The sequence below is a fragment of the Jaculus jaculus genome, chromosome 20, assembly GCF_020740685.1.
Source record: "Jaculus jaculus isolate mJacJac1 chromosome 20, mJacJac1.mat.Y.cur, whole genome shotgun sequence".
NCBI lineage: Eukaryota > Metazoa > Chordata > Mammalia > Rodentia > Dipodidae > Jaculus > Jaculus jaculus.
In genome coordinates, this window is record NC_059121.1 from 20,740,347 (window position 1) to 20,765,010 (window position 24,664).

Below are 24,664 nucleotides of genomic sequence, written 5' to 3' on the forward strand. Positions count from 1 at the left end.
AGAGGATCACTGTGAGTTCCAGGCCAGCGTGAGACTACATAGTGAATTCAGGTCAGCCTGGGCTAGAGTGAGATCCTACCTCAAAAAAAATAATAATAATGACACTAATCAAGTATTAAAAATTCACTTTTTTGGGCTGGAAAGATGGCTTAGCAGTTAAGGTGCTTGCCTGCAAAATACAAGACCCAGGTTCAATTCCCCAGGACCCACTTCAACCAGAGGGATGCATGCATCTGGAGTCTGTTTGCTAAAGACCTTGATGTGACTATTTTCTCTCTCTCTCTCTCTCTTTCTCTCTCTGTCTCTCTTGCTCTCAAATAAATAAGTAATTTTTAATTCACTTTTCATCTATAGCAAACTGCTCATTTGAAAAAGCTATGGTCGCAAAGTAGATGTCAACCCAAGGAATTTTTCACAAACGATGTGTTTTCTGTCCATGGGGATGAAAGAAACACAAATACATTATAAAAGTAGGTATCTGTCTAGTGCTCCTGATACAGTGGTCAGAAGCTGACATATTAGAAGGAAAATCCTCTCCATTTCAGTCTGAAATAGCATGACCTGGGAACAGAAACTTTGGACCTAAGGACAGAGGAGTCCAGCCAGAATCCTCAGCTCTACAACCTACTTGCCTCCTGTGGGTGCCCTTCCCCACCTGACAAACAGATAGCTCTAAGTCACATGTTCAGGATCAAATGAGATGGTTTGTGTAAAGTCCTGTGTAAAGTCGATGCTCAGGTACACAGCCTGTTGAGAGAGAAAAGTCATCAATGGTCTTCACCAGCAGTCCACCCTGTACGCTGGCCAGCCAGGCCAAATGTACTGGCTGGTGTGATGGTGGCGTGTCTGTTACTGGGGAAACCAGCTGCTCTCTGATTGAACTGAGGCATACTCCACAGAAAGAATTCCTGCCTGGTACTGGAAACCTAATCAAATTCTTATGGCTGCCAGGCGTGGCGGCATATGCCTTTAATCCAAGTGCACAGGAAACAGAGGCAGAGGGATTGCAATGAGTTCAGGGTCAGCCTGAGCTAGAGCAAGACCCTACCTCACAAAAACAAACAAAAGCCAGGCATGGTGGCGCACGCCTTTAATCCTAGCACTCGGGAGACAGAGGTAGGAGGATCACCTTGAGTTCATGGCCACCCTGAGACTGCACAGTGAATTCCAGGTCAGCCTGGGCTAGAGTGAGACCCTACCTCGGGGGGGTGGGGGGAGGAGGCTGTGGCTGCAGAGGTCCTACAGGTATGCGAGGGGCATACAGCTACTGCTGTCTGGATATATAATGCCCACCAAGATGCCCTCTCAGTGCTTATTTTTATACCACATAATGCTACTCTCACTTTTGGTTAAAGAAGCTTCTCTTTTCAGATGATGGTGACCATTGGGATGACTCAAAAGTCACCGAAGTGCTGAGAAGTGAGCATGGAGTGTTTAGCGCTAAGTGGGACAACTCCATCACACCCTCCGAGGCTCGGGGACCATTGCAAAAGAGGCGGCAGAAAGAATGGAGTAGCCAAAGGAAGGGATGGAGTGCTCACAATGCTGTCTTCCAGACTCAAAGTGGCCGTGGTATATACTCCAGGTTGATGCTAACTACATACACAACGCGTGCATAACAGAAAGGGGAAAATAGTGACATCAAAAAGAAGAGAGACTATGCCGGGCGAGGTAGCATACGCCTTTAATCCCAGCACTCGGGAGGCAGAGGCAGGAGGATCGCCGTGAGTTCATAGCCACCCTGAGACTACATAGCGAGTTCCAGGTCAGCCTGGACTAGCGTGAGATCCTACCTGGAAAAAAAAGAAAGAAGAGAGACTAGCTGGAAAGTGGAGGAAGGATTTGGAAAGGGAAAATGAGGGTGAGTTTATATTGTCTGTATTATAGAAGTTGTCACTTAAAAGGTGGAGCGATGAATCAGCGGTTAAGCAGCTTGCTTGCAAAGCCAAAGAACCCTGGTTCAATTCCCCAGGACCCACATAAAGCCAGATGCACCAGGAGACGCACGCATCTGGAGCTCATTTGCAGTGGCTGGAGGCCCTGGCGTGCCAGTTCTCATCCGCGTTCTCTCTCTCTCTCTCTCCCTCTTTTTCTCTCTTTCTCTTTTGATAAATAAAATATATTTTTATAAAAAGAGGGACTGGAAAGATGGCTTAGCGGTTAAGGCATTTACCTGCAAAGCCAAAAGACCCAGGTTCAATTCCCCAAGACCCAGGTAAGCCAGTTGCACAAGTGGGCACATGCATCTGGAGTTAGTTTGCACTGGTGGAGGCCCTGGTGCACCCATTTTCTCTCTCTCTCTCTCTCACTCTCTCTCTCTTTCTCTCTCTGTCTCTAATAAATAATAATAAAATGAAGTAGGAGCGATGAGTCAGATGGTCCCCGAGAGTAGGCTTGTGCTTAGCACAGGCCGAGGGAGGAGGACGAGGGTCAGCACACATGGGTCCTCGCCTAGCGGTGGGGCAGGGTTGCTGGGCAGCGCAGGGCAGTGACCTTGCCAGCACGGTGCCCAGGTGAAAGGGCGCCTCCCAGGAGATTTGGCACGTGGGTCGCGTGGAGCCTGAGGGGTCAGAGCCCTGGGCCCATATGTTTCTAATTCGGGTGGGCATGCATGTGGGCATGGGAGAAGCTGAGGGGGGGGCTGCCAGCGCACCCGGATGCCGGCGGTGGGCACTCACACGAATGCCAATGCAGCACGTGGCAGCCGTGCCCTCCGCTCCCTTCTAGCCGCTGGCCGAGCTCTGGTGATCTCACAGCAGGCCCGAGGGCAGCAGCGGAGCCTGGACCCGGTCAGCCGCAGAGGCTGGAGCCCTGGTGTCCCTTAAGGGACTCTCGTCCCCTCTGGCCATGACTGGTCAGTGTCCACACACTTCACTTCTGATCCACCCCGAAAGGGAGACGAGGGGACTCTGTGTGGCAAGTCTGCAGCTGGGAATGGGTGGGGAAGAAAAGGCTTCTGAGAAAGGGCCTTTTTTTTTTTTTTTAATTTTGTTATTTATTTGTTTGAGAGCGACAGACACAGAGAGAAAGACAGATAGAGGGAGAGAGAGAGAATGGGCGCGCCAGGGCTTCCAGCCTCTGCAAACGAACTCCAGACGCGTGCGCCCCCTTGTGCATCTGGCTAACGTGGGACCTGGGGAACCGAACCTCGAACCGGGGTCCTTAGGCTTCACAGGCAAGCGCTTAACCGCTAAGCCATCTCTCCAGCCCGAGAAAGGGCCTTTTTAATCTTTCCTTTTCTTCCCATCTGAAAAAACAAAAAAAAGCAAATCACTTGTGATGGCTGGAGTTTCAGTATCCAGCCTTCAGGGCCAAAGACAGCACACTGCGGAAGTTAGAGTAAAAAGACAAGGAGCGGGCACTGGGGAAATGGCTTAGTGGTTAAGGCATTGGCCTGTGAAGCCTAAGGACCCTGGTTCGATTCCCCAGGGCCCACATAAGCCAGATGCTCAAGGGGCACATGTGTCTGGAGTTTGATGTAGTGGGGTGCCAATTCTCTCTGTCTCTTACTATCTCATAAATAAATAAAAAAAATTTTAAATAAAAGACAAGAAGAACTAATCTTCCTTGGGCTGCTGAAACAGGAGAATTACTAAGAGTTTGAGGAGGGAAAAAGAACCGATCATGATCAACCCACCTCCAGACCTCTTTTAATTGATAATTTTCATACATGTACATAATGTATTTTGATCATTGTCCTCTCCTAGTACTTTCTTTGCCTCCCACTCTGTCCTCCCAATGATTCCCTTCTTTTCTCTTTTGACTATTCCCTCTCTATTCTGGGTTGGTTTTCTGTTGAAATGGTGATGGAATCAACACCGTGCAGGGCTGGTGCCCCTGGTGACAACTGCTGTGAGGCCATGAACGCAAGAGCCACTGCGCTCCCAGGAGACAATGTTCCGGGGAGCCCCTTCCCCTCCTCTGACGTTCTTCCCACCGGAAGTGCCACAGCGTCCCCTGAGTCTTCGATGATGTGATAGAGACATCTAATTTCATGCTGAGCACTAAGCTGTCACTTCTCAGAACCCTCAGGAGTTTTGAGTCTCGCCAATAGCCGCCTCCTTCTGCAAAAAGAAGGTTTTTTGTTTTGTTTTGTTTTGTTTTTCCTGATGACAGCAGCTAATCTAATCTAGGGACATAAACCTATGTAGAGGGCAATGTAGTGGTCACAACATATCCAGTTAGCCAAACAACTCCTCAGGCCTATGAGCCTTATAGCCATGGGCTCTTGACTAGGTTTCCAGTACAAGGCAGAAATTCCCTCTTGTGGAATGGGCCTCAAATCCACAGAGCAGTTGGGTACGCATATAACTGACATGCCACATGAGGGCACTCCTGGCCTGCCTGGTCCGCTGTGTGGCACACAGAGCAGAGCCAGCGCTGGCTAAGACTGTTCATGACTTGCCTCCCCCCGCCCCACAGCAGTTGGCACGCCACTTTCCAGAGCTCTTGGGACAGCTGACCACCAGGGAGGAGGCCTCCAGCTTGACCTCAGCATCCTGCAGTCCAGGCGTGTGATGTCTTCAGCAATGAGGTCTTGCCATCGAGTTACAGTGGACGACCCAGAGCATTGCCAACAGCCGATATTATTTGGGGTTGGCGGGGGGGGGGGGAATCTCAGTGTCACCTTGACAAACAACTTACTGACACTGTCCCACCCTCAGCGCTGGGGTTTTCCTGTAACAACCTTTGGCTTCCGGATGCAACATTAGCTAACTCCCACAGGGTGTTTCTGCCCAAACTCTTTTTAAATTTTAATTTTGTTTATTTTTATTTATTTATTTGAGAGTGACAGACAGAGCGAGAAAGAGGCAGATAGAGAGGGAAAATGGGTGCGCCAGGGCCTCCAGCCACTGCAAATGAACTCCAGATGCGTGCGCCCCCTTATGCACCTGGCTAACGTGGGTCCTGGGGAATCGAGCCTCGAACTGGGGACCTTAGGCTTCATAGGCAAGAACTTAACTGCTAAGCTGTCTCCCCAGCCTCCAAACTCCTTTTTATATAAGTTTGTTTGTTTGTTCATTTGTTTGCAAACAGAAAGAGACAGAAGAGAGACTGACAAGAGAGAATGGACACACCAGGGCCCCTAGCCACTGCAAACAAACTCCAGATTCACATGCCATTTTGTGCATCTGGCTTTATGTGGGTACTGGGGAATCGAACACAGATCATTCGACTCTAGTCAAGTACCTTAACCATTGAACCATCTCTCCAGCCCCCCAAAACTCTTTTAATTTTTTTTTTCAGTTTTGTTTTTTAATTAACAAAGAAGCAGTTTACCATATGGCTTACCCATACCATTGAAAAGATTTTTCTAAACTTAGTTACGGAATCCCATTCTGTTAAAGACTTTGCAAAAGCTACCTGGGGAAATATTAATCAAAAACATGTTCAGGCTAGCTACAACTAAAATTCCACATGATAGCAATTCGATGGACACATTAACCCTCCTGATTAGATTTTCATATGTAACTGTGATAGTTAAGCTCTGTTGTCATCTTGGGCTGTTTCAGAATCCACAGGCATCCCTCTTGGGTGGATCTCTGAGGTTGCTTCTAGAAAGAATTAACTGAAGGAGGAGTTCCTTCCCCAAAATGAGCTCTTCCCCCAGGGCGGGCGGCCCTCCTACAAATCTTTCCTCCCTCCTGGCTGCGGGGGCTGCTCACTGGCGAGGGTGTTCACTTGTATGTGCATCCATCCTTTTCATCCATCCTTCCTTGGCCTTGGAACCAAGTTTCCTCATCCTCCCAGCGTGGACCGGAGAACAGCGGCCCTCCAGGATGCCTCCAGGCCCTCAGTGCCCGATGGGGACTGCTGAGGCCTCCAGCCCCGTGGACCGAGCAGCTACGGGGTCCCCTGACTCTCAGGCCTGCAGACTGTGATTGTTGAAATGCCATAAGCTGAGCCAATCATACAATTCACTCTATGGGTTCTGTTCCTCTGGAGAACCCTGACTAACAGTAACACTGTAGTCAGACGGACTGGGCTTAGTGGTCACAATGTACACACAGTAAAGCCACACAACTGTAAATTGGTCCACTTTCCTTATAATTATTTCATGAGAGAGAATTACTCCAAATGAAAATGATATGGGCAAAATCATAATAAAAATGAAAGATAAGGGATGATTTTTTTTTAACTGTCCTGGAGATAAATTTGACTAAGACATTGAACCAGCTTTATGGAATTTGCTGCATAATATGCATCATGATATTTTGCCAAAGGTAGGATAACATTATTGAGGATGTTTTATTCATGCTGGAGCAATGGCTCAGCATTTAAAATGTTCGCCTACAAAGCCCAAGGACCCAGGTTCGATTCCCCATGACCCATGTAAGCCAGATGCGCAAGGTGGTGCATGTGTCTGGAGTTCATTTGCAGAGGCCAGAGGCCCTGGTGTGCCCATTCTCTCCCTCTCCCTCTCTCCCTCCCCCCCCCTTAAATAAATATATTCAAGCCAGGCATGGTGGTACAGGCTTTTAATCCCCAGCTCTCGGGAAACAGATGTAGGAGGATCACTGTGAGTTCAAAACCAGCCTGAAACTATAAAGTGAATTCCAGGTCAGCCTGGGCTAGAGAGAGATCCTACTTTGAGAAACCAAAAATGTTAAGTAGAAGGAGTGGAAAAATAAATTCATCAAGACGACTCAAACTAAACATGCATCTGGCATTGCCTGGGGATCTTAGTTAACACGCAAGCTCAAGGATTGCATTTCCAGGAATTTCTGATTCACTCCCTGGAACCCTAAACAACTTTAATGAAAGTGTTTTTTTTTAAAAAAAAAAAAAATGCATTTGTGGGCTGGAGAGATGGCTTAGCGGTTAAGCGCTTGCCTGTGAAGCCTAAGGACCCCAGTTCGAGGCTCGTATGCCCAGGACCCACGTTAGCCAGATGCACAAGGGGGCGCACGCGTCTGGAGTTTGTTTGCAGCGGCTGGAGGCCCTGGTGCGCCCATTCTCTCTCTCTCTCTCTCTCTCTCCCTCTTTCCTCTTTCTCTCTCTGTCGCTCTCAAATAAATAAATAAGTAAATAAGTAAATAAATGCATTTGAAAAGGGCCGGGACAGGATGAATGACAGCTTGGAGCCCCCCATCCCCCCCCCACACACACACACACCTCGTGTATCAATTCAGAACGTTTCAGCCGACACAACCGGAACCCTGACCTCTGAGCCTAGCAAGGTTTTTGTCGCTGGTTCCACAGCTTGAAGATGTTGGGGGGCCATGAGCTCTGCCATCCGCGGGGCCTCTCGGGTTCTCTCGTCGGCAGGTGGCTAATGGATAGCCGCCCTCTGTAGTTCTCATCATGGTCAAAGCAAGAAGCGGAGGGCAAGCGGCGCCACGTGACCCAGATGCTTCTCCTCGAGAGCAAAATCGTTCTAGGGAATTGTCCAGTAGTCTTTCCCACGCATCCCATTGGCTAGGACTAGGCAAACAGCGTGCCCATTGGCCAGAGCCACGTAAGTCACTTGCTCAGAATTCCTGCTTGGCCAACTGCAGGACAGGAAGTGCAAAGGTTGTCTTTTCTCACCTCGGCAATGAAAAGCTTGGTGAGAAAAGAAGACGCCTCTCATCCCAGCACTCGGGAGGCAGAGGTAGGAGGATCGCCGTGAGTTCGAGGCCACCCTGAGACGACATAGTGAATTCCAGGTCAGCCTGGGCTAGGGTGACACCCTACCTCAGAAAAGCCAAAAATTAAAACACAAAAAATTTAAGGCGATGAGGAGGGTGAAGATGGAAGCAGGCTAGCCTGCACTATGGGAGTCCTCAGCCATTCCTCCTTCGTCTACTAACTCACCAAATAATCCTCACAATAACATGTCCAAGAGACAGACTCTGCTCCTCTGTCTTGCAGAGGAAAAGGCTGAGGTACTGCGGTAGTTTGATGTCTCCCGCACAGACTCAGGTGTTGACAAAATTTGCAGGGCTGGAGAGATGGCTTAGCGGTTAAGCGCTTGCCTGTGAAGCCTAAGGACCCCGGTTCGAGGCTTGGTTCCCCAGGTCCCACGTTAGCCAGATGCACAAGGGGGCGCACGCGTCTGGAGTTCGTTTGCAGTGGCTGGAAGCCCTGGCGCGCCCATTCTCTCTCTCACTCTCTATCTGCCTCTTTCTCTCTCTGTCACTCTCAAATAATCAAATAAATAAATAAAAATCTAAAAAAAAAAAATTGCAGGGCTGGAGGGATGGCTCAGCCGTCAAGGCACTTGCCTCCAAAGCCAAAGGATCCAGGTTCCATTCCCCAGGACCCACGTAAAGCCAGATGCACACGGTGGCATGTGTGTCTGGAGTTAGTTTACAGTGCCTAAAGGCCCTGGTGTGCCCATTCTCTCTCGCTCTCTGTCTCTTCCTCCCTCCTTCCCTATTTCTGTTTCCCTCTCACTCTCTGTCTCTCTCATAGATAAATTAAATATCTTTTAAGAAACTGAATTTGAAAAAAAATAAATTTGCAGGGCTGAAGAGATGGCTCATCGGTTGAGGTGTTTGCCTGCAAAGCCTAACGACCTGGGTTCAATTCCCCAGTATCCACATAAAGCCAGATGCACAAAATGGTGCACGCACCTAGAGTTCATTTGCAGTGGCTGGAGGCCCTTGCATGCCCATTTTCTCTCAATCCCTCTCCCTCCCTCCCTCCCTCCCTCTCTGTCTCTTTCTCTCTCTCTCTCTCAATGTGTGTAACAAGAGCAGCTACTTGGTACTTTCTCTGGATCTGTTAAGCTGAAATCAATCCCTTCCTCCCATAAACTGTGTCTGGTTTGGAAGTTCATCCCAGCAGCGTGGAGCTGTCTAGCACAGGAACAGCAGAGCAGGTAGTTTTCCCAGAATCATTCTGTGGGTAAGTGGCAGGCAAACACCGACAATCTAACTGGAAGCCCATGCCCTTCTGTGGCATGACAGACATGCCCACGGTGAGTGAGTCTCCAGCTGCCTCCTGACACAGATGACGTCAACCTTCATTGCTCTATTACAACCCCTAGGGAAACGGACCCTCAAGCATCACATTTATCTTCTGGTTTCCCTTTCAAGCGCAGAGGATGTACCTTTTTGTTGTTGTTGTGTTTTGGTTTTTTCGAGGTAGGGCCTCACTCTGGCCCAGGCTGACCTGGAACTCACTCTGTAGTCCCAGGGTGGCCTCCAGCTCATGGCTCTCCTCCTGCCTCTGCCTCCCGAGCACTGGGATCAAAGGGGTGCGCCACCACGCCCGGCTGATATACCATTTTTAATACACATCCAAATTCAAAACTTGTCCTACTTCATGGTTGATTTGGGGTCTGGCTAGTATGTATATCCTACACCTCAAGCATGAACCCTGCCTAGGCTGCATAGATGCTAGGGAAGTTGCAGATGAGGTCCCGAGACATCAGTTAGGCCTACCCTGAACGCAGGTCTGCTTTCCAAACGGGATAATATATTCAAATTCTTAGTAACATCGAGCCCCTGAGGTCCTCCTAAACAAGTAAGCCTATTCTAACTAAGACGGGTTCAGGAAGTTCAAACATCCAAAAAAAAAAAAAAAGAAAAGAAAAAGAAAAAAGAAAGAAAGAAAGACTTTTCCCTTGAGCTGTGCATATGACAAGGAAAATGAAATAAGGCAAAATGATAAAAATAAGGTTTACCTCCGTTAGGGTCCCTGAAAACTTTCCCTTCCCCCATGCAAGCTATGTGGTATCATCTCCATATCGCTTCTGTGTTGAGGAAATCCTAATATGAAGAGCCAGGAACCCACGCCCTCATTCCCCACTGTTCAAGGCCAAGAGCCACTACACATTTTCAACTAAATATAACCTTTTCCTTATAGTATAAGTGGTCTACATTCATTGTAGAACATTGAGCCACAAAAAGGAGAATTCTTAAGACCACAATCTGTGAAGCCACCACTGTTCATTCCTATATATATAATATTTATACAAATATATATACATATTTCTCAGATGGTTTCCTGTTGGGCTCTATATTAACAAACTAATGTAATTAGGTTGTGTTCAGAAACAAATGCTCTTCACTAAAAAAAAAAAAAAAAAAAGGGCCGGGCGTGGTGGCGCACGCCGTTAATCCCAGCACTTTGGAGGTAGAGGTAGGAGGATCACCGAGAATTTGAGGCCACCCTGAGACTACATAGTAAATTCCAGGTCAGCCCGAGCTTGAGTGAAATCCTATCTCAAAATCAAAAAATAAAAAATAGGTTTTGTATAGTTTAAGTCTCATTTCCACCCTTTTTTGGGGGGAATTGGTTTGTTGTGTTGTGATGGGAGTTGTGGCTGTTTTAATGGAACCATCTATTTCCACAAAGATTTTGTCACAAACCTTTTCCTTCCAGAGCCATTTCTCAAGCCCCAAAACAGTAGTCAACTCTAGCCCTTGAAATGCCACTACCTCATAAAGCATGTGGGTGCCAACCACATTTTACCACTCCCAAGACCACCCAAGCCCAAGCCATCGCAACCTCTCCCCTAAACAATTGCCGTAGCCACTCAACAAGAAACAAGAAATAAAAGAAACAGAGAGGTCACAAAGTAGTGACTTTAAAAAACTAAAATGAAAGAAACACTGTTAGTTTGGCCCATAAGGTTTTTGAACATTTGGCTCAGTGTGTTTTATTTTCTAGTAGGAATGGTTTTTGAAGACTGTGGCTATCACTAAAAAGGGTGGTGTGTGCCTTTAATCCCAGCACTTGGCAGGCAGAGGTAGAAGGAATATGGTGAGTCCGAGGCCAGCCTGAGACTGCTTAGTGAATTCCAGGTCAGCCTGGACTAGAGCAAGGCCTTATTTTGGACTCATCCCGTTTCCTTAGAAGTACATGCTCAACCATGTTTATTGCCACTCAATTCATAGCTGGGAAATGGAACCAGCCTAGATGTCCCTCAACTGATGAGTGGATAATGAAGATGTGACACATTTATACAATGGAATTCTACTTAGCAGTAAATAAAAATGAAATTATGAAATTTGCAGGAAAATGGATGGATCTGGAAAGGATTATACTAAGTGAGGTAAGCCAGGCCCAGAAAGCCAAGCGCCACATGTTCTCCCTCATATGTGGATCCTAGCTACAGATGATTGGGCTTCTGAATGAGAAGGAAAAAACTCAGTAGCAGAGGCCAGTAAGTTAAAAAGGAGATATAAGAGGAAGAGAAAGGAAGGGAGGAGGGTACTTAATAGGTTGGTATTGTATATATGTAAGTAGAAGAATAGATTAAAGGGGGTGAAAAGGCCCAAAGTGAGGTCAGGGGAAGAGATTGAGTAAAGGAAAGGTGGAGGGAGGGCTAATCAAAATCTAAGAAGATAAAAGTAAGTCATATGGAATCCTCCAGTTTGGGACAATGGAACACTCAGGAGCCATACATCATTGGTAGAAAATTTTCAGTGCCAGGGATGGGATACCTCCAGTGAGTTATTGGCCAGGGAGGTCCCTGATGCCCCAAAAACATTATAGGCCATTGCCAAAGCCCTTGGTTTCCCACCAGGAATAGATGGTAAGACCCTATTGCTGAAGACTCCACATACTTGGGCTGCAAGGCCACTGAGAAATCCTGCTGAAACTGAGCTAATAACCTCCTCCATGTAGACCAGCTGACAGAAAGCTAAAAGAAGCCATCTGCATGCAGTTCAATGGGAGAAAGAGAAATCACCAGTGAAGATACTCAACAGTGGACATTGCAAGTCTTGTAATTGGCCAGCCAGGCCAAATGAGCCAACGGGTACAATAGTGGCATGTCTGTCATGGTGGAAACCAACTGCCCTCCAATTGGACTGGAGGCCTGCTCCATGTGGGGGAATACATCCCTGATACTGAAAACTTAAAACAGGGGTAGTCATGAGCCCTGGGGGTGTAACATCTGCTGAGGTCTGGAAAAATGTATATACTATGTTTATCAAACTGCCCAGTAAGCACTTCTCTTAATATTCATACCCTTATATTAATGCTACTCTCACTTTGAATAGAGAATCTTCTCTTTTCAGATGGCAGTGACCTTGGGATGACTCAGAAGGTATCATAGTGCTGAAAAGAAGTGACTGGAGTGCTCAGTACTATAATATCTCTATCATACCTTCCAAGGCTCAGGGTCTAATGAGGAAGAGGTGGCAGAAAGAATGTAAGAGACAAAGGAAGGGTAGGACTCTTAACAATGTGCTCCTCCAGACACAAAATGGCCTGGATATCCATGACCTCACAGTGCCTGACGCTACCTACACAAGACCATCATAAGAGGAGGAAAAGATGATGACATCAAAATAAAAGAGAGACTGATTGAGATGGGGAGGGGATATGATGGAGAATGGAATTTCAAAGGGAAAAGTGGGGGGATATTACCATGGGAAATTTTTTATAATCATGGAAAATGTTAATAAAAATTGAGAAAATAAAAGGAAGTACTCAGTCTCACAGCATGATGAGCAAGGAAGAACTAGATGAAATTGGATCACAAGTACTCAAATTTATTCTTTTCCATTACCTCCTATTCAGTACTACTCCACTTAAAGATTTCTTTTTTTATCGGGATGGGGTTGTTGTTTTTTCCAGGCAGAGTCTCACTCCAGTCAAGGCTGACCTAGAACTCATTCGGTAGTTCCAGGCCGTCCTCTAACTTACGGTGATCTTCCTGCCTCTGCCTCCCAAGTGCTGGGATTGAAGGCATGCGCCTTTGAGGCTATGGTGAGTTGGAGTGTGGAGGTTTCTTGGTACTCTAAGGTGACATAAGCTGAGTAATGGACCTGAAGGGACAGACGAACATTGTAGAATAGTGTAGAATAGTAGGCATTCCCTAGGGGAACTGTGTGGCTTTCTCCAACTTTCCCTCCTCAAATCCTACCTTGATGGTTTTCTTTTTTTTCTTTTGTTTTGTTTTATTCTGAGGTAGGGTCTCACTCTAGCCCAGGCTGACCTGGAATTCACTATGTAATCTCAGGGTGGCCTCAAACTCACAGCCATCCTCCTATCTCTGCCTCCGCGTGCTGGGATTAAAGGCGTGAGCCACCATGCCCAGCATTAAGGGGTTTCATATTCCTAAAAATGTTGCTGGGGGGCTGGAGAGATGGCTTAGCAGTTAAGGCACTTGCCTTTCAAAGCCTAAGGACCCAGGTTAGATTCCCCAGTTACCCATGTAAACTAGGTTCACAAGGTGGTATCTGTGCCTGGAGTTTGTTTGCAGTGGCTAAAAGTCCTGATTAACCCGTTCTCTTTCTCTTTCTGCTTCTTTCTCCCTGAAATAAATAAATAAAATATTTTTAATAAAGCTGGGCGTGGTGACGCATGTCTTTAATCCCAGCACTCTGCAGGCAGAGGTAGGAGGATCGCCCTGAGTTCAAGGCCACTCTGAGACTACATAGTGAATTCCAGGTCAGCCTGGACCAGAGTGAGACCCTACCTTGAAAATAAAAATATATTTTTAAAAATAAATGTTTGTCAAGTTCTTATAAGAACTTTTAGCCCTATATTAGAAGTTGTAAGAAAAGAGAAGTGGCCATTTTTTTGGTTTTTTTCGAGGTAGGGTCTCACTTTAGCCCCGGCTGACCTGGAATTCACTATGGAGTCTCAGGGTGGCCTTGAACTCACAGTGATCCTCCTACCTCTGCCTCCTGAGTTCTGGGATTAAAGGTGTGCACCACCACGCCTGGCTGAGAAGTGGCCTTTTGAGCCTGAAAACAAATCCCCAATCCTCAAGCACAACCCAAGCAAAGAGGAAGACTCTGACAGAAGATAAAATCAGATCCAAGACTGGAGAAACGTCTCAGCAGTTAAGGCCCTTGCCTGCAAAAGCCTAATGACCTAGGTTCAATTCCCCAGGGCCCATGTAAGGCCAGATGCATGAAGTGGCTCATGCATCTAGAGCTGCTTTGCATAGGCTGCAAGACTTGGTGTACCCATTCTCTCTCTCTCTCTCTCTCTCTCTCTCTCTCTCTCTCTCCCTTGAAAATAAATAAAAATATTTTAAAGTAGTCTCTTAATTTTATTTTTATTTGTTCATTTGAAAGAGAGAGGAGGGAATTACCATGGGATATATTTTATAATCATGGAAAATGTTAATAAAAATTTAAAAAAAAGAGAGAGAGAGAGAATGGATGTGCCAGGGCCTCCAGACACTGCCAACAAACTCCAGACACATGCGCCGCCTTGTGCATCTGGATTACATGGGTCCTGGGGAATCGAACCTAGGTCCTTTGACTTTGCAGGCAAGTGCCTTTAACCACTAAGCCATCTCTCCAGATCCTAAAAAATTGTGGTTTGTTTTTTTTTTTTAAAGTAGATCCAGAGCCAGTGCTGACTTATTAACTAAAGGAAGCCGGAGGAAAACAAGCTCCCAAGAAACTCCCACTTTCTCATCAGGATCAGTCCTAGGAGCTGCTCAGCCACACTGGTTTCTTTCCCTCACGGCGACAGAGAGCTGAAGAATGTGGGCCTTATGTCGGAAACCTTCGCGCCAGCATTTACTGCATGTGCGCTCTTGAGAAAAATCACTTCATCCTGACTCCAGTTTCTCAACCGCAAAGCAAAGCAAATGCCAGCATATGTCTCCCCGTACTTGTGATGGCCAAGTGGGATTGGCAACTGGTTGAACTGAGAGACGCCTAAGGGATTAGTGAGGCATGCCTCCTGGGTGTGTCTGTGAGGATGTTTCTGGAAACAATTGCCTAAAGGAGAAAGACAAACCAAAACAGGGGTGACACCATCTCATAGGCTGAAGGCATGTGATGGCGTCATTGTCACCGTGTCCTGGCTACAGTGATGTGAGCTGCTCTGCTGCACCAGCCCGCCTCACCATGGTGGGCTGAAACCTCTGAAATTGTGAACAAAATAAGCTTTGTCTTTTTTTTTTAATTTTCTTTGTTCACTTTTATTTATCTGAGAGTGACAGAGAGAGAAAGAGAGAGAAAGAAGCAGAGACAGAGAGAGAGAGAATGAGAATGGGCACGCCAGGGCCTCCAGCCACTGCAAACAAATTCCAGACGCGTGCACCTCCTTGTACATCTGGCTAACGTGGGTCCTGGGGAATCGAGCCTCAAACCGGGGTACTTAGGCTTTCACTTGTCCTTTCAGGGATGGGTCACAGCAACAGAAAGTCTCAATCATTATTGCTGTGAGAATTAAAGATTAGATGACACAGGAATACCTAGTCTAAGAGCTAATGCTTAGGAAATCACTTAATAACTATCATCTATTATTTTGTGTATTGTTGTTTATTTGGAAGCAGAGAGATGGAGAGAATGGGCACACGAGGGCCTCTAGCTGGTGAAAATGAACTCCGGACACATGGGCCATTTTGTGCATCTGGCTTTACGTGCATACTGGGGAACTGAACCTGGGTCCTTCTGCTTTGCAAGCAAGTGCCTTAACCACTGAGTGATCTCTCCAGCCAGCCCTGCTATTATTTTTATTTTATTTTATTTTATTTTATTTTATTTTATTTTATTTTATTTTATTTTATTTTGGTTTTTCGAGGTAGGGTCTCACTCTAGTCCAGGCTGACCTGGAATTTACTATGGAGTCTCAGGGTGGCCTTGAACTCATGGCAATCCTCCTACCTCTACCTCCCGAGTGCTGGGATTAAAGGCGTGCACCACCACACCCAGCTTCCTGCTATTATTTTTAATATTTTCACCATCTGTGAAGAAATAAAAAAGCTCACAGTGACATGTTTTTTGTAACACTAGTCTCAATTACTTTGAAGATGTAATGTATGAAGCCTTTACTTCTAGAAAACAAAGACATGCCATTTAGACCCCTAAAAGCCAAGGGATAAAGGTAGCTATATTCCTCATAAACCTCTAAATGAGATCATTTACCATCTTCTCCAAGTTCTTTTCCCCTAGAGTGTCTCTTCTGCCTTACTTTTTAAACTTTATGGGGGGAAAAAAAAGATGTGTATTTGTGTTCACATATAGATGCTCTCTCCCGCAAAAAAAAAAAAAATTATAGATGGAGAATAGAATGTTGATTGCATTTGGGTCAGTATGTTGCTCAAGGCATATAGCAAAGAGAGAGCCCTGCTTTTTATTGCATATTCTTTTGTAAACTTTTGAATTTCAAACCAGACACATGTTGCATATTCATTAAAGATTTCATTAAAGAAAAATCTTAAAGGATATAAATACTCAAGATGATGCGGTGTAACATAAAACAAAATACTAGAACTGGGACCCAGGAGACTTGGGCTCTATCAGTAATGTGCTGTGAGATCATGGCGAGACACTTAATATCTCACTGGATTTCTGGGCTGTAAAATAAAGAAACAAATGCCTCCCGAACCTCCTCACTGGGTTGATGTGAGGGTCAAGGGAGATTGTCAAGCCTGCCTCCAGAGCGCAAGGCGCCAGTGAACAGAAAATACCGTTATTGTTCCTGGAACCGTCCTAGCAGGAACCGGCCTCCTTGGTTGTTTTGGCTCATGAACTCACAGAAGAACATTGAAAAGTTTGGCTTCAAGAACTGAGGCACCTTTGGGAGAAGTTAAATGATATCCTCTTTCAAGATCTATCCTTTTTCAGTCTAAACTTTTCTCCACTTTAAACCATTCTTCATTCCCCAGGCCCCAATCCCATCATCACCGAAAACAACGCCTAGGAGATGGGGAGCAGAGCTGAGGTGCCCACTGGGGCAGTGCCATGCACCAACGAGGGTAAGGGTGAAACGTCCCAGTTCTATCCAACCTGTCTAATCCCACAAAACTCCCAAAGGCAAAAAGGAATGTGATCTTGCCATTTGGCCTGTCTCTGGATACAGAAAGTCAAGACATTGGAGAGGAAGACAAAAGCCAGGAATGGCTTTGAACTTTGCGGGGACTAGGACCTCTGCCCCTGCAGCTCCAACAAAACAATATGTTTATTCTGCAGCCTTCCAAACAGTACTGCTGCTGAACACAGAAACCTGCTGAACCAGACATGTGACAGGCAGGTGGCACGTGCCTGTCATCCCTGGGCCCTGAAAGTAGGGGCAGAATGATCAAAAGTACAAGGACAAAGCCAGGTGTGGTGGCGCACGCCTTTAATCCCAGCACTCGGGAGGCAGAGGTAGGAGGATCGCTGTGAGTTTGTTCAAGGCCACCCTGAGACTACATAGTGAATTCCAGGTCAGCCTGGGCTAGAGAGAGACCCTACCTTGAAAAACAACAAAATAAATAAATAAATAACAGTAGTGCTGAGCGTGGTAGCATATGCCTTTTATCTCAGCACTCAGGAGGCAGAGGTAGGAGGATCACCGTGAGTTCGAGGCCACCCTGAGACTACATAGTGAATTCAGGTCAGCCTGAGCTAGAGTGAGACCCTATGTTGAAAGACCAAAATATGAATAAATAAGTCAATAAAATCTCACTTTGTTTGGCAAGATCAACACGCCATATTCAAACTCAGAAGCTTTATGCTATTATTTATGACCCAATGGCAAAAGAAAATATAGCTGTTATCACTAACTTTGGCCTAGAATTTATCTAGAATTTTGATATTTTTAGAAGGAAAAATAACCATCACTCAATGATTTTACTCAAATTTACAATAGAGCCAACACATCATTTTCTAATTTATTTTATTTATTCATTTATTTGAGAGGGGGGAGAAAGGAAAAATGCAGATAGATTGGGCAGACCAGGGCCTCCAGCCACTGCTATTAAAATCCAGATGCATCCACTACCCTGTGTATCTGGCTTACGTGGGTACTGGAAAATCAAGCCCGGGCCTTAGGCTTTGCAGGCAAGCGCCTTAACTGCTAAGCCATCTTTCTAGCCCTAAATGTTTGGTTTTTCAATGTAGGGTCTCATTCTAGCCCAGGCTGACCTGGAACTCACTATAGAATCTCAGGGTGGCCTAAACTCACGACGGTCCTCCTACCTCTGCTTCCCAAGTGCTGAGCTTAAAGGCGTGCGCCACCTCGCCTGGCTCTTTTTGTATTTTTATTCGCAGACAGAGAAGAGAGAGAGAATGAAAGAATGGATGCATGGGTGGGTCCCCCAAGGCTTTATGCCATGGGCACGTGTGCTACTTTTCCACCTGGTTTTACTTAGTTGCTAGGGAATCAATCTAGGCTGTCAGGTTTTACCACCAAGCGCTTTTAACCACTGAGTCATCTATCTCTCTTCAGCACCCCCTCCCAACACATTATTTTCTAAACAAATCATATTCCTTGTTTCTGACGTACAGCCCCAAATTCCAAAAAAACTCAATGCTCTGAACTCTGCCAAGTCATTGTCCATCAAGAAGGGGTGGAGAAAATAGATCATCATTCTCAAAGCTTTGCATTTATTTACTGAAAAATCATACCCAAGTAACTGAACCAAGATGAATCCACTCTTTTAACTTTCCCGTATGGAAGAGAATGACATCCCAGGACATGAGGACACCTGTAACCAGCAGGGCTCTGTGGCACACTTGAAATAAGATGTTCTGAGGAGGTTTAGTTATAAAGCTATGCATGGAAGAGAACAGGCACCTGCAACTAAAGAGAAGTGTTAATAACCAGGAAAAAGGAGCGGCGAGGAGGAGCTGCCATAACCGAGATGAGACACGGGAGATTATGTAGCATTCATATTTTAAATGAACAGTCCCAGGAGAGCAAGCACTTGACACATCGCGACTTCTCTCTGATCCCCAGCTGCGATTCCCCCTTCACTGAATGAGACCAAGATAAGAAAAGTAGGGAAGCAACACCTAAGAGGCTAGCTTCTCAGAGCAGAAAGCCAGTTGACATAAAGGGAGGGTGAAGGAAGGGAGGAGTTAAAAACCAGTTGACAAAAGAGGAACTAAAGCAGCAGCCACCAGTAGAGCATCCACAAGTACATCCACCACCAGTAAATCCACCATCACTACACCCATCATCAGTACATCCATCACTACTACATCCACCATCAGTACATTCATCATCAGTACATCCATCATCAGTACATCCACCACCAGTACATCCATCATCAGTACATCCACCACCAGTACATCCATGACCAGTACATCCATCATCAGTACATCCATCACCAGTACATCTACCACCAGTACATCCACCATCACTACACCCATCATCAGTACATCCATCACCAGTACATCCACCATCAGTACACCCATCATCAGTACATCCATCACCAGTACATCCACCATCAGTACACCCATCATCAGTACATCCATCATCAGTACATCCATCATCAGTACATCCACCACCAGTACATCCACCATCACTACACCCATCATCAGTACATCCATCACCAGTACATCCACCATCAGTACACCCATCATCAGTACATCCACCACCAGTACATCCATCATCAGTACATCCACCACCAGTACATCCATCATCAGTATATCCATCACCAGTACATCCACCACCAGTACATCCATCATCAGTACACCCATCATCAGTACATCCGTCACCAGTACATCCACCATCAGTACACCCATCATCAGTACATCCATCACCAGTACACCCATCATCAGTACACCCACCACCAGTACATCCATCATCAGTACATCCACCACCAGTACATCCATGACCAGTACATCCATCATCAGTACATCCATCACCAGTACATCTACCACCAGTACATCCACCATCACTACACCCATCATCAGTACATCCATCACCAGTACATCCACCATCAGTACACCCATCATCAGTACATCCATCACCAGTACATCCACCATCAGTACACCCATCATCAGTACATCCATCATCAGTACATCCACCACCAGTACATCCATCATCAGTACATCCATCATCAGTACATCCATCATCAGTACATCCATCATCAGTACATCCATCATCAGTACATCCACCACCAGTACATCCATCATCAGTACACCCATCATCAGTACATCCATCATCAGTACATCCATCATCAGTACATCCACCACCAGTACATCCATCATCAGTACATCCATCATCAGTATATCCACCACCAGTACATCCATCATCAGTATATCCACCACCAGTACATCCATCATCAGTACATCCACCACCAGTACATCCACCATCAGTACATCCTTCACCAGTACATCCATCATCAGTACATCCACCGTCAGTATGTCTACCACCAGTACATCCACCACCAGTACATCCTTCACCAGTACATCCACCACCAGTACATCCACCATCAGTACATCCTTCACCAGTACATCCACCACCAGTACATCCACCATCAGTACATCCATCATCAGTACATCCACCGTCAGTATGTCTACCACCAGTACATCCACCATCAGTACATCCTTCACCAGTACATCCACCACCAGTACATCCACCATCAGTACATCCTTCACCAGTACATCCACCACCAGTACATCCACCATCAGTACATCCACCACCAGTACATCCACCATCAGGACATCCATCATCAGTGCATCCACCATCAGTACATCCATCATCAGTACATCCACCACCAGTACATCCACCATCAGGACATCCATCATCAGTGCATCCACCATCAGTACATCCATCATCAGTACATCCACCACCAGTACATCCACCATCAGGACATCCATCATCAGTGCATCCACCATCAGTACATCCATCATCAGTACATCCACCACCAGTACATCCACCATCAGGACATCCATCATCAGTGCATCCACCATCAGTACATCCACCACCAATACATCCATCATCAGTAAGTCTACCACCAGTACATCCACCATCAGTACAGCCTCCACCTCTATAGCACCCATTTGTGCAATAAAACCTGCGTTTATGTATATTTCCATCTATCTAATTTTTCTAGTCTTATGTGTCAGACCTTCTTATTTCACTTAAGTTTCTTCCACTTTTTTTTGTTGTTGTTCTATTTTGAGGACAGTGGCCTTCACAACTGAACTGAATACTGAAGCCACTTCTCTTTCAGAAAATTACCCCTGGGAGATCTTCTTTGATAAGGTGAATTATTTTTTAAAAACAGATTCAAACCATCTTTTGTTTTCATTTGGGAAAATAAGTGTGCATAAATACTTCAACTTTCCTTCAATATAAGTGCTATGAATGCATAGCACTTGTTAAATTCTTCTTTTTTTTTTTTTTTTAGAAAGAAAGAGAATGAGAGAGAAAAAATTGGTGCACCAGGGACTCATCCACTGCAATTAAACTCTAGACACTTGCACCATCTAGTGGGCATGTGCGACCTTGCACTTGCCTCACCTTTGTGCTTCTGACTTACGTGGGATCTGGAGAGTTGAATATGGGTCATTAGGCTTCACAGGCAAGTGCCTTAACTGCTAAGCCATCTCTCCAGCCCTTTGAAAATATTTTTAATTTACTTATGTGAAACTAGAGTGAGATAGAGAGCCAAGAAACAGAGAGATTGGGTGCAACAGGGCCTCCAACTGCTGCAAACCAACTGCAGATGCATGTGTCCCTTTGTGCATCTGGCTTTATATGGGTACTGCGGAACTGAACCCAGGTCATTAGGCTTTGTAGGGAAGTGCCTTAACCACTGTGCTATCTCTCCAGCCCCAATCCCATATTTTTTTAAGGTAGGGTCTCACTCTAGCTCAGGCTGACCCAGAATTTACTATGTAGCCTCAGGGTGGCCTCAAACTCCCAGAGATCCTCCTACCTCTGCCAAGTGGATATTTTTAAATGGCATTTTTGGTACTTAAGAAAGGAAGATGACCAAGTGAGTCTGGAGCTGGGTTATATCATAACCAAGTGTGTGCAGAGGGCTCTGTCTGCGACAGGACAAGCAAGGTAAATTAATGGCAACAGGACTCCCCAGATGCCTGGGAATAAATCAGAGAAATATCAAAGAGGCAAAGAGTTGGTGCCACTGACCTACGATGCTGTTTTCAAATTGCAGACATCCTGAATTCTGTGAAACATGTGATCTTGCATCTCCTGCTCTCTTGCCTATATATTGACTCCAGTCCTTCCACGCTGGAAAATTTACAGAGGACTAACTGAAACCTTAGCATTCATCTCCCAGCTGGTGGAAGCAGTGTTTCATAAAGCTCTTCTTCTTAGTCCACTAATCCCATATATTCCAGAGGCTTTGATTTCCAAGGTGAATGAGGTACTGAGCCTCTGGAAGGTCCATAAACTCCCGAAGGGCTATGGCCTGGCCAGTGATGCTCTCCTTAGCTGGGCTAATCAATCAGAAATTTATCCCCCAGGTTTTTTTTTTTTTAATTTTTATTTATTTATTTGATAGTGACAGAGAGAGAAAGAGGCAGATAGGGAGAGAAGAGAGAGAATGGGCACGCCAGGGGCTCCAGCCACTGCAAACAAACTCCAGATGCATGCGCCCCCTTGTGCATCTGGCTAACGTGGGACCTGGGGAACTGAGCCTCGAACCAGGGTCCTTAGGCTTCACAGGCAAGCGCTTGACCGCTAAGCCATCTCTCCAACCCTATCCCCCAGTTTTGATAGACTAGTTGAGAATAGGTCATAAAAATATGTTTCCATGGCTGGGGAAATAGCTTAGTGGTTAAGGCGTTTGTCTACGAAGCCTAAGGACCCCAGTTCAATTCCCCAGGACCCACATAACCCGGATGCACAAGGGGGCATATATGCATCTGGAGTTCATTTGCAGTGGCTAGAGGCCCTGTGGCGCCCATTCTCTCTTTCTCTTTGCCTCTTCCCCCGCCCCTTTCTCTCAATAAATAAATAAATAAGATAAAGGCATGAGCCACCAAAATATATACATGTTTCCAGGAAGAAATGAGAGCATCATTAAATAATCCCACCCCCATACAGGAAGATGTAGCCCATGGTATTACCACTGCTCTCCTTCAGACTCCCAATGGCCAGCAATGCCTTTGCCTCATGACCCTGCTGGTCAGCTGGTGAGGAATTTCCAGTAAGATATAGATGTCTGGGGCTGAAGAGATGGCTTAGCGGTTAAGGCACTTGCCTGCAAAGCCTAAGGACCCAGGTTCGATTCTCCAGGACCCATGTAAGCCAGATGCACATAGTGGCACATGCGTCTGGAGTTGGTTTGCAGTGGCTGGAGGCCCTGGCATACCCCTTCATTTTCTTCTCTACCTCTCTCTCTAATAAATAAATAAAGATGTAGATGTCTGTCTGTCCTCAATGTCCAGACGCAGGCCTCTGATTCAGCAGTCGTGTGTGTGTGTGTTTGTGTGTGTGTGTGTGAGAGAGAGAGAGAGAGAGAGAGAGAGAGAGAGAGAGAGAGGGGTCACCCCTCCAGGATAGGCAACAGGGTGGTAGGGAAAAAGAACGTCTGGCATCTGGCCTTCATCAGAGGGTCAATCAATGTTAGCATCAACTTTACTATTCTATGGTCACCTCACCACAAATTTCATAACTAGTGTAGATACTTGACTACCCAGTTGCCCACGTGTTAGACCAGATTTGAACGTGTGGTCCTAGAAAAGAAAAAAAAAAAAATCCTATCCCTCTCTCTGGCTGCTCTACTGACATGATAAAATGATGGAGGTTTAAATATGTAAGTAGGTAGGTAAGCCAGGTGTGGTGGAGCACGCCTTTAATCCCAGCACTCAGGAGGCAGAGGTAGGAGGATCGCCGTGAGTTCAAAGCCAGCCTGAGATTACATAGGGAGTTCCAGGTCAGCCTGGACTGGAGTGAGACCCTACCTCAAAAAACCAAAGAGAAAAAAATCAGGAAGGTAGACAGACATAGAAATGATCTAACCTTGCCCCACAAAGCAGCTTTGAGAGTCAGAGGAAAGTCAGCCAGGGTTAGAATGAGATAGGCTGAGAGGTCTCCAAGCCAGCTTTGCATGTAAATTGGTAGCAATAATACTGAACGTGACTGATGGAACTGACCCTGGCCTCAAGGTCATTGAGTGGACACGATTTGTGGCCAGGTGTCTCTCTGCAGGACCCTCCCTCTTCCCCAGCCTTCAGTGCGGCTTCCCTCTCTCCCTCAAGGAAGCAAGACACAAATGTTGGATAGTCAGTGCATGTGGTCTGTCTTTGTGGAAGGACAGTCACTCCTCGGTCTCTAGTGTCCTCCACCCAAGTTGGTTGAACGGACTGAAAAAAACATGCCACTGAGGGGGAGAGAAACAGCCTTGTCCTAGCTATGACAGCTCACGCCTTTAATTCCAGCACCCGGGAAACTGAGGTAGAAGGATCACCACGAGTCAGAGGCCAGCCTGGGCTGTGGAGTGAGTTCCAGGTCAGCCTGGGTTAAAATAAGAGCCTGCCTCAAGGAGACAAAAAGAAAGAGGGGATGGAGAGATGGCTCAGAGATTAAGGCGCTTGCCTACAAAGCCTAACGTCCCGGGTTCCATTCCCCGGTACCCACGTAAAGCCAGATGCACAATGTGGCACATGCATCTGGAGTTCACTTGCAGCAGCTAGAGGCCCTGTTGTGTGCACGCTCTCTCTCTCTCTCCCCTCTCTCTTTCTGCTTGTAAATAAAATAAATAAAGGCTGAAGAGATGGCTTAAAGGTTAAGGCACTTGCCTGCAAAGCCAAAGGACCCAGGTTCAATTCCCCAGGACCCACGTAAGCCAGATACACAAAGTGGCACATGCATCTGGAGTTTGTTTGCAGCCGCTGAAGGCCCTGGTGTGCCCATATTCATTCTCATTCCCTCTCTCTCCCTCTCCCTCTTTCTCAAATAAATAAAAATAAAATACTTGAAAAAATAAATAAGAAAAAGAAAAACCCAGTGCCTTAGCTCCAATCCCAGCTGCGCGGAGACTAGACTGGTCATATTTCTACACAAGCAGAGCAGCTCTCGTCTCTCCTTCCGAGAGGCACGTGGCAGAGACAACATCATG